General features: G+C 34.7%; 1 pseudogene; it reads right to left on the bottom strand.

Annotated features, from left to right (window-relative positions):
* LOC114048079 overlaps window positions 1-10,057 on the bottom strand; it is a 19,641-nt pseudogene extending 9,584 nt beyond the window's left edge.
* Between the last annotated feature and the right edge of the window lie 311 nt (window positions 10,058-10,368).

The following is a 10,368-nucleotide window of genomic DNA, read 5'->3' as shown; positions in this document are numbered from 1 at the left end:
TAATAGTATGATTCGAACTGCATTCAGGCTCCCTAGTTTTTCTGTGGATGTGGATAGCATTTTTCATCATACGTCTTTTGGAGTTGCCTTAGATCCTTGCATTGCTAAGAAGAGCTAAGTCTATCAGTTGGTCATTGCATAATGTTGCTATTACTGTGTACAATGTTCTCCTGGTTCTGCTCATTTCCCTCAACATCAGTTGATATAAGTCTTTCCAGGTTTTTCTGAAGTCTACTTAATCATCATTTCTTATAGCACAATAGTATTCTGTTATATTGATATACCACAACATGTTCAGTCATTCCCCAATTGATGGGTATCCCCTCAATTTCCAATTCTTAGCCACCACAAAAAGAGCTACTATAAACAGTTTTGGTACATGTAGTTTCTTTTCTCATTTTTATGATGTCTTTGGGATACAGACCTAGAAATGGTATTGCTGGGTCAAAGAGTATGCACAGTTTTAAAACCCTTTGGGCATAGTTCCAAATTGTTCTCCAGAATGGTTGGATTAGTTTGCAAATCCACCAACAGTGCATTAGTGTTCCAGTTTTCCCACATCTACTCCAACATTTGTCATTTTCCTGTTTGATCTTGTTAGCCAAACTGATATGTATAATGTGTTACCTCAGAGTTGTTTTGATTTGCATTTCTCTAATCAGTAGTGATATAGAGCCTTTTTTCATGACTATAGCTTTAATTTCTTCATCTGAAAACTGCCTATTCATATCCTTTGACTATTTATCAATTGGAAAATGACTTGTAGTTTTCCAAATTTGATCCAGTTCTCTATATATTGAGAAATGAGGCCTGTATCTGAGACTCTGGTTGTAAAAATTGTTTTCCAGCTTTCTGCTTCCTTTCTAATCTTGGTTGTATTGGCTTTGCTTGTGCAAAAACCTTTCAATATAATATAATCAAAGTCATTTTATAATGTTGTCTATCTCTTGTTTGGTCATAAATTCTTCCCTTCTCCATAAATCTGACAGGTAAACTATTTCTTGCTCTCCTAGTTTGCTTATACTATCAGACTTTATATCTAAATTGTGTGCCCATTTTGACTTTACCTTCATATATGGTGTAAGATGTTGGTATGCCTAGTTTCTGCCATACTATTTTCCAGTTTTCCTAGCAATTTTTTGTTAAATAGTGAGTCCTTGTCCCAGAAGGTGTAGTCTTTGGGTTTATCAAACAGTAGATTACTATAGTCATTGACTACTGTGTTTTGTGAACCTAACCTATTCCACTGATCCATCACTCTATTTCTTATGCAGTACCAAGTAGCTTTGATGATTACTGCTTTATAATACAATTTGAGATCTAGCACAGCTAGGCCACGTTCCTGTGCATTTTTTTTCATTCATTCCCATGATATTCTGGATCTTTTGTTTTTCCAAATGAGTTTTGTTATTATTTTTCTAGGTGTGTAAAATAAATTTTGGTAGTTTGAATGGTATGGCACTGCATAAATAATTTAATTTAGGTAGAATTGTCATTTTTATTATATTAGCTCATCTTACCCATGAAAAACTGATATTTTTCCAAGTATTTAGATCTGACTTTATTTGTGTGATAAGTGTTTAGTAATTGTTTTCATATAGTTCCTGGGTTTATCTTGGCAGATAGACTGCCATATATTTTATGATATCTACAATAACTTTAAACAGAATTTCTCTTTCTATCTCTTGCTGGTGGGCTTTGTTAGTTATATATAGAAATGCTGATGATTTATGTGGGTTTATTTTATATCCTGCAACTTCGCTAAATTTGTTTATTATTTCAAGTAGTTTTTAGTTGATTCTCTAAGTATACCATCATATCATCTGCAAAGAGTGATAGCTTAGTTTCTTCTTTGCCTATTCAAATTCCTTCAATGTCTTTTTCTTCTCTTATTCTAGTACCATATTGAATAAAAGTGGTGATAATGGACATCCCTATTCACCGCCGATCTTATTGGAAATGCTTCTAGCATATCCCCATTACATGTAATGCTTGCTGATGTTTTTATATAGAAGCTACTTATTATTTTAAGACTCCATTTATTCCTATGCTCAATAGTGTTTTAATAGAAATGAGTGTTGTATTTTGTCAAAAGCTATCTGCTTTCGAGATATTGAGATAATCATATGATTCTGTTAGTTTTGTTGTTGAAATGGTCAATTATGCTGACAGTTTTCCTAATATTCAACCAGCCTTGCATCACTGGTATAAATCCTACCTGGTCTTAGTGGCTTATTTTTGGGATAAGTAGCTGTAATCTCTTTGCTAGTTTTTTTTTTTTTTTATAATTTTTGCATCTATATTCATTAGGGAAATTGGTCTATAATTTTCTTTCTCTGTTTTGACTCTTCCCAGTTTAGGTATCAGCACCATATTTGTATCATAAAAAAGAATTTGGTAGGACTCCTTCTTTGCCTATTTTCCCAAGTAGTCAATATAGTATTGAAATTAATTGTTCTTTAAATATTTGATAGAATTCACTTGTAAATCCCTCTGGTCCTGGAGATTTTTTTTCTAGATCTTAGGTTTTTCTTAGTTCATTGATGACTTGTTCAATTTCTTTTTTCTGAAATGGGGTTATTTAAGTATTTCATTCCCTCTTTGTTAATCTGGGCAATTTAAAGTTTTTGTAAACATTCATTTATTTTGCTAAGATTGTCAAATTTATTGGCATAGCTGTTCAAAATAGCTCCTAGTTTTTGTTTTAATTTATTCTTCATTGGTATTGAACTCACACTTTTCATTTTTGATACTGGTAATTTGGTTTCCTTTTTTCTTTTCTTTTTTAATTAAATTAACCAATGGTTTATCTATTTTATTGTTTTTGTTCATAAAACTATCTCTTAGTTTTATTTATTAGTTCAATAGTTTTCTTAATTTCAATTTCATTAATCTCTCTATTGGTTTTCAGAATCTCCAATTTGGTATTTAATTGGGGATCTTTAATTTGTTCTTTTTCTAGTTTTTTTAGTTGCATGCTCAATTCATTGATCTTTACCTTCTCTATTTTATCCATGTAAGCATTTAAGGATTTAAAAAAAAAACTTTCCCCAAGAACCACTTTTGCTGAATCCCATAAATTTTGCTATGTTGTCTCATTATTGTCCTTCTGTTGGATGAAATTATTGATTTTTTCTATGATATGATTTTTTGTTTGACCCATTCACTCTTTAGGATTAGATTATTTAGTTTCCAATTAATTTTTAGTCTATCTTTCCATGGCCCTTTATTTCCTGTAATTTTTATTGCATCATGATGTGAAAAGGATGCATTTAATATTTCTGCCTTTCTGCATTGGAATGTGAGGTTTTTATGCCCTAATACGTGGTCAATTTTTGTGTAGGTGACATATACCACTGAGAAAAAGGCATATTCCATTCTATCACCATTCAATTTTCTCCAGAAGTATACCATATGTAACTTTTCTAAATTTCTATTCACCTCCTTAACTTCTTTCTTACCTATTTTGTGGTTAGATTTATCTAGTTCAGAAAAGGGGATGTAGAAGTCCCCCACCAATATAGTTTTACAGTCTATTTCTTCTTGTAACTCCCTTAACTTCTCCTCAAAGTATTTGGATGCTATACCACTTGGTGTGTATGTGTTTAGTAATGATATTACTTCATTGTCTATGATGCCTTCTAGAAGGATGTAGTTTCCTTTCTTATTTCTTTTAATTAGATCTATTTTTGCTTTTGCTTTGTCTGAGATCAGGATTGCTACCCCTGTTTTTTTTTTCCCCTTCATCTGAAGCATAATATATTCTATTTCAGTGTTTTACCTTTACCCTTTGTGTTTTCTCTGCTTCGAATGTGTTTCTTGGAAGCAACATATTGTAGGATTATATTTTTTAATCTATTATGCTATCTGCTTCCATTTTATGGGGCAGTTCAAAATGTTCATATTTACAGTTGTGATTATTATCTGTGTCTTTCTTTCCATCCTATTTCCCCCCTTTTTCTGCTTTTTTCTCTGCTTTCTCCCTTTCCCTCCTCACTAGAGTTTTACTTTTGATCACTTCCTCCCTCAATCTCACCTCCCTTCTATCAGCCCCCTCCCTTTACTGCCCCCTTTCCCTTACTACTTCTTCCCTCCCTTCTATCCACCCCTCCCTTTTCTTTTCCCTTTTCCCTTCTACTTCCTGTAGGGCAAGTTAGATTTCTATATCTAACTGATTATGTTATTCCCTCTTTGATCCAAATTTGATGAGAGTAAGATTCAAACAATGTTCATCTGCCTCCCTGTTTCCCTCTACTGTAATAGGTCTTTGCACCTCTTCATGTAATGTAATTTACCTTTTTCTGCCTCCTCCTTTCCTCTTTTCCCAACACAATCCCTTTTTGCCACTTAATTAGATTTTTTATCATCACATGAAAATCAACTTATATCCAAAGCCTCTGTCTGTGAATTTGACAAAATATATCAACTATTTTTCTATTCTTATAATTATTAGAAAAGATAAAATGTTCAGAGTCAAGCACAGATCTGGTTTTTTTTTCCTCCCTCCACCATTCTGAGACTGTTCTAAATTCATGTTCAGTGATTAAAGACTACTTTTTGGGTCTGACTATTTAATTTGTTCCAAATCCATTTGTTACTTTCTCATCTAGCTTGTTCCTCTCTATCTTCTCTATAAGAAGAGCATATAAGACATTGTCAAATCCTTTGGTAAATTTTAGGTCAGCATTATAGTATTTTGCTGATCTATCAGTCTAGTATGTCATATAGAAGAATGGAATTCTCTGTAATGGTGCTCTTGGTTAAGTCTTGTTTGTGATCACCATTTTTTTCTTTTTTTTGCTATATATTCATAAGCTTATATGATGTGCTTTTTTAAGAGGTGAAAGGGAATATTAGAGATTACAAGCTTCTGATATTTTAAATACAAGCTTTTTTTTTTTAACAGCTACATGACCAGTTTAGTCACCATGTAGACTTTCTTCTGGAATACACTTTCAAGATACATGTAAAAACACAAAATATCAAAACATTTAGTTAATTCAACCAGATCATATAAGAATACTTTATAAACTCAGTACATTAACACTTACCATTATATTGTAAATACAGACATAAGATTTTAAGAATTTTTGTTAAGTGTATTTCCATCCTATTTACTTAAATAAAAAGGGAGGAAATTGGAGATATTAACAGGTACCCTTCCATTCTGATTAACTATCATATAGTACCATTAAATACAGTGCCAACAGTGGTAGCAAAAGCTGGGGAAAATCAGCCCTGTTGTACAAAACTTGAATCTTCATGTCTCATCTCCTAGTGAACTATAATAACTAATTTGTACGCAGAGTGTAGTGATGTAGAGTACAATTATATTGAGAAAGCAAATCCATTCTCTTAGGAGATTAGATCATTTGGTTCCTTTCTACATGTTCCCCCTCCCCTGCCCCTTTTTTTCCCGATAATTTCAGCACCCACTAGTTTCAAGGCATGATTGAACAGATTCAACATGGTCTCTATGTCTTATGAATATTTTTCATTATGACAAGAACTATTAAAGAAATTAATTCACTTCCTATGTTGTTTCTCAGAGATTGTTTGGCTCACCCGACTTAGGTGGTATTTTTCTCATTTATTGTGTAGGCCAAATTCTATTACAGTGGTAACCCTGAGGAAAATGATCATATTCCATATTGATCCAAACATGGGCCACTCCTCTGAAATGAGATTTCTTTGAAAAGATACTGGTGTGCAATGAAAAATAACACAAATTATGGGCCACACTAAAGTTTTATTCAAACATATATTCAGAACAATACTTTTTTGGTACTCTTATTTTGTTGCATCTTATTTTGAGAATCATTTGAAGCATTAGACCAGAAATTTCACTTATATAGGTATCCTTTACAATCAAATTATTTATAGTGGTACCTATGGTAACATACTATTTTTAAAAGCACCAATAATAATTATAACAATAATATCAATAACAGCAATAATAATGTTTGGGTCTGTAAAGCCATTTTTTCTAGATTTATTTACTGACTTAAATATGAACATTCTACAACTGAATGGCTAATGAATGGGAACAGCATTGCTCCAGGACATGTCTCCATAAGAGGATCTAGGATCCTGATTGGTTGTTGTAGTTCATTCTCAAAGAGGACCAAAAAGACATTACTATGCTAGAGTCAAGTTACACTGTGTCTGATTGTGGCTTATCAAACCAATATAAGCTCAGAACGCTCCACCACAGGTTGTACACAAGTACTCCATGTTAACATTTGGGGTGTATTCTCTAAATTTGCCCATCTTGTGTTTCATTTGAGCTACTTCAATTTTGCTTTGCTCATAGAGCACAGTCCTTTCTGTGATGAGGGTATGCCATCCTGAGAGGTTCTGTGCCAATGTCTCCCATGTCACACAATCAATTCCAAAGTCCTTAAGGGATACCTTGAGGGTGTCCTTGTATCACTCTTTCTGACCATCATCATGTGAATGCTTACCCTGTGTGAATTCTCCATAAAAGTGTTTTTGGCATGCATGTGGATCCTACACAGGCTCCAGGATTCTACAGAGCTCTTCAATATAGGTCCATAGTAGTATTGTACTCCTGAAATCTTACCTCCTTGTCTCCATTTAGTCCTGTAGGTCCTTTGTCAACTCATTGGTTAATCCACCACATTTTTCAGAGCACCAGAAATGGCATTAATTCTGAGACAGTTCACACTTGTTATCTTTCTACACCTTCCATATGGCTTCTCTATTTTCTGCCAGAATTTCTGACCTCTATAATTTTAGCATCCCAAACAGGTAAAGCAGGTCCAAACCGAGAGGACAGGAGAAGAATCTGCTGGACGCATTAAGGCTAGAAGAGAAAGGAGAAAAGATTGGCTAATTGTAAACAAAGAAGGAAACAAACAAAACCACCTGATCCATTGTTTTGACTTTAGTGAGACAATCTCTAGCCTTACCCTAATCTAGTGATTAGTCATCTTTCCAAAGCATATTTCCATATTTTGCTCTGGTCCAGCCAGCCAATGTAACTTTAAATTTTGACCAATAACTCTAGCACTCATTTCTCTAAATCCTACAAAAACAAAACAAAACAAAACAAAAATAAACTTCATCTCCCTATACTACCAGCCTCCACATCTTAGCAACGGGACAACCTTAAATGTTAATTGATTGATTTTGATCTCATTTTTATAAATTCACATGGGAATTTTCATTTACTCTGCAAAATGGGTTCCATTTTTTACCTTATAGGAACTACTTTGTCCTCATTAATTTTTATGTTTTCAATATGACTTCAATCGTAGCAGCAGTATTAATCAAAAAAGTAGTGGAAGCAGTTAGCACCATGTGCCTTACTCTTCATCTCTTTCTTTATTTCTGATAGACAGGTATACTTTCTCCAGGGTAGCCTTTGGGACTAATTCAACTCCACTAATAATCTCAGAACTCTTACAAACCACCTACTGACCCTTTCCCCATAGCCTTCCCAAATTAAAGATTTTCCTTTTCAAGTATCCAATTCAAAGAATTCACATGCTAATGGAGATGAAGAAGGGCAGAATTAAGCTTTTAGTCCATTGGGCTGCTAAAGCTGATTGTTCTAAAGGAAGAGCTTTGAATTTGTGTGTGTGTGTGTGTTTTGAACCATTTTTTTTACAGTCAGATGAAAAATATAGACCACTTCTCAGAATAATATAAAAAAAATTGAAGTAAATGTTACATTTCATTTAGAGTTCAGTGAAAATATTTAATCCCTCTCCAAATCCCCATGTCAAGTTTTTGGCTGCCTGAATTCTATCCATGGACTTCTTGGGTGTTTGTCAACCTTAAATTAAGAAATCCATTCTAAAGGCTGAAGAATGAGACCTCCCAAGTGACAAGATGAAAACACATTTTTATGGTCCAGATGGCAAATGGTCAAGACCTTAGGAAATTTTGATAGACCAGGAGATGATTCTGATCTCCCCCAATCCCTTCCTAGCTGTGGTTGAGCCAGCAGATTCTCTTGGTGAATGTTGAGGGAAGACATGGAATTCGCTGATCCACTTAACAAGAACTGACATTCCATTTAGGAATTACTGAGCAGCATCATTATGGGCACGATTCTGGCATGATTTTATGGGTATCTTACAACTATTATTGTTGAGGTTTAGAGTGGGAGAGCTGGTTCAGGTGTGAAAGAATTCATTTAGATGATTTTCTCTTAACCAATGGGAGCTTTATTACATGAAGTACACAAGCCTGAGATTAGCAGAGAGCTAAACAAAGGCCCTGATATGGGAAAAAGTCCAGGCTTATATAGACAGGAAGCTATACAGGCTGTAGGGTAATGATATATTTTTAGAGTTTCATATGGGAGCTGTAGATTAGGGACAGGATAAGAACAAACAAGATGAGGAAGATGGTTGACAAGATAAGGAAAATTTGGTATGACACAGGATGAGGAAGATAAATCACAGGATAAGGAAAAACAAAGGCAATTCTTTTGTTACAGGATGGGCTACCGAATAAGCCTCAAACGCCTTCAGGGGGCTTGGGAAAGTAACCCTTAATATTATTTTTAATCCTAGGGCACTCTTTGACTCCACCTCATTACTGAGGCTGAGCTAGGCTACTTAACATAGTTTGAATGATTCAGGAATATCCAGCTCAGTGGAAAACAAATGCCCCCCCATCATAGGGTGAAATCCATGGATACCAGGCATCTGAGAAGAAGGAGACTGGGCAAAGTTGGGCTCCTGGATTGGGGGTGGGAGGAGCACAGTTCTTATGGTTTATTTTATATGAAAGATAGATACAAAAGTCAATAAAAATAAGGAGATAAGATGTCACTTCAGTGTATCAGAATGGCTCTTAAAATACATATAATGAGGAACCTGAGAACATTAAACCTGGGTGGTCACATTATAATTTGATTTAACTTGGAATGGGAAATGAAAGTTCATCCTACATGTGCAGGAGTTCTGCATGTTCTCCGGTATGGTCACTTGCTTTCGGATTGATTTATATCCAGGGACTGTAGCATTTATCATATAGGATCCAGGCAGAAGAAGAAGATCATATTCTCCAACTCTGTTGGTTTTATAAGGGCATACATGGTTCCCACCATTAGATTCCACTATTACATTTCATATTGGATTTTTTTCACATCAAAAACTTGACCTTTAACACATAGATGAACCTGTTTCATGTAGCTGATTAGTGAGTTTCCATTATTATGCCACAAGACAGAGATTTTCTGGTGATGGATATTTACAGCATGACAAGTCCTACACGATTTCAAAACACTGGACAAAGATTTAGTTTTAATCTTACATCCCACCTTTGAGTGGGTACCACGTGTACCCATTTGTGATAGCATTGTGCAAATTCACACTATTTGTGCAAGAGTTTTTTTTTTACATTCCCTTCAGGATTCCTTGGAGAGTAGGTATAGACAAGATACTCAAACACATCTTTGTCTGGGGTCATGCTATGGCCCTGGTTTTGTCCCAGTCTCTGGGACACCATTATCAAATGGGTAACTGGCCACCAAGGCTCCACTGTCAGAGAGTGTAAATGTCTCAGATTTCAGCCAGTTTTTACTCTTTGAATTTCAGACTATACTCCCTCAGAATTATTTTCAAAAGCATAAGGGAAATTCCTGTTCAGATCATATTCCTTTTTATTAAACCTGATATTTGGGAAATAACAGTCAGATATTTTGACAGATTCAAATCCATCTGGATTCATAGTAGGCATGACATATATTTGAGTGTTATTAATCAAGTGTTTGATTTCAAGTCCTTTCCATCATTTTTAATCAAGTGGTCTGTCATATGGAGAAGTAACTCACATCCTATAGACTCATCACCATGTTCATTAGTAATGTAATTGAACTCTGGAATCCCAATTCTGAGTTCCCTTGAAAACCTTGCCACAACAAGAACCTATAGGTTTCTACCTGACACTGTTTTACCAATACTGTGTAAATGAGTTATAGAATCATGAGTTTGGGCAACATCCTTCAAAAAAGCTTCCATTGCTTCCTGGTTATGATATTTAAGTCCAGCTTGGCCACCAAAGGCACCAAGAATCTCATGCACAGGTATAAAGGAAAGGTCTATGTTCCTGGCCCAGGCACTTGCCACCCTAGGGTACGTTTCCTTTTTACAAGAATATCAGAGAAGAGTTTAGCAGATGTCCTTAGGGTACAATTCACTATAAAAAAGAGGGGTGGAAAATAATTCAACTTGAAAAACTCTGGAACGCTTCAAAATTTTAGAAACAGAGGAAGATGGCAAAGTGAACTATGTGCAGATGGATTTTCAATTTAACTTTGGAGGAAAAATGTCAAATAAGGGAAATACCATAAAACAGGATGCAATATAAATGTAGAGAATTGAGATTTTA

The sequence above is a fragment of the Vombatus ursinus genome, unplaced genomic scaffold (genome assembly GCF_900497805.2).
Source record: "Vombatus ursinus unplaced genomic scaffold, bare-nosed wombat genome assembly UNPS02014791.1, whole genome shotgun sequence".
NCBI lineage: Eukaryota > Metazoa > Chordata > Mammalia > Diprotodontia > Vombatidae > Vombatus > Vombatus ursinus.
The sequence above is the reverse complement of the archived record's forward strand: the minus strand, read 5'-3'. Positions and strand labels throughout refer to the sequence as shown.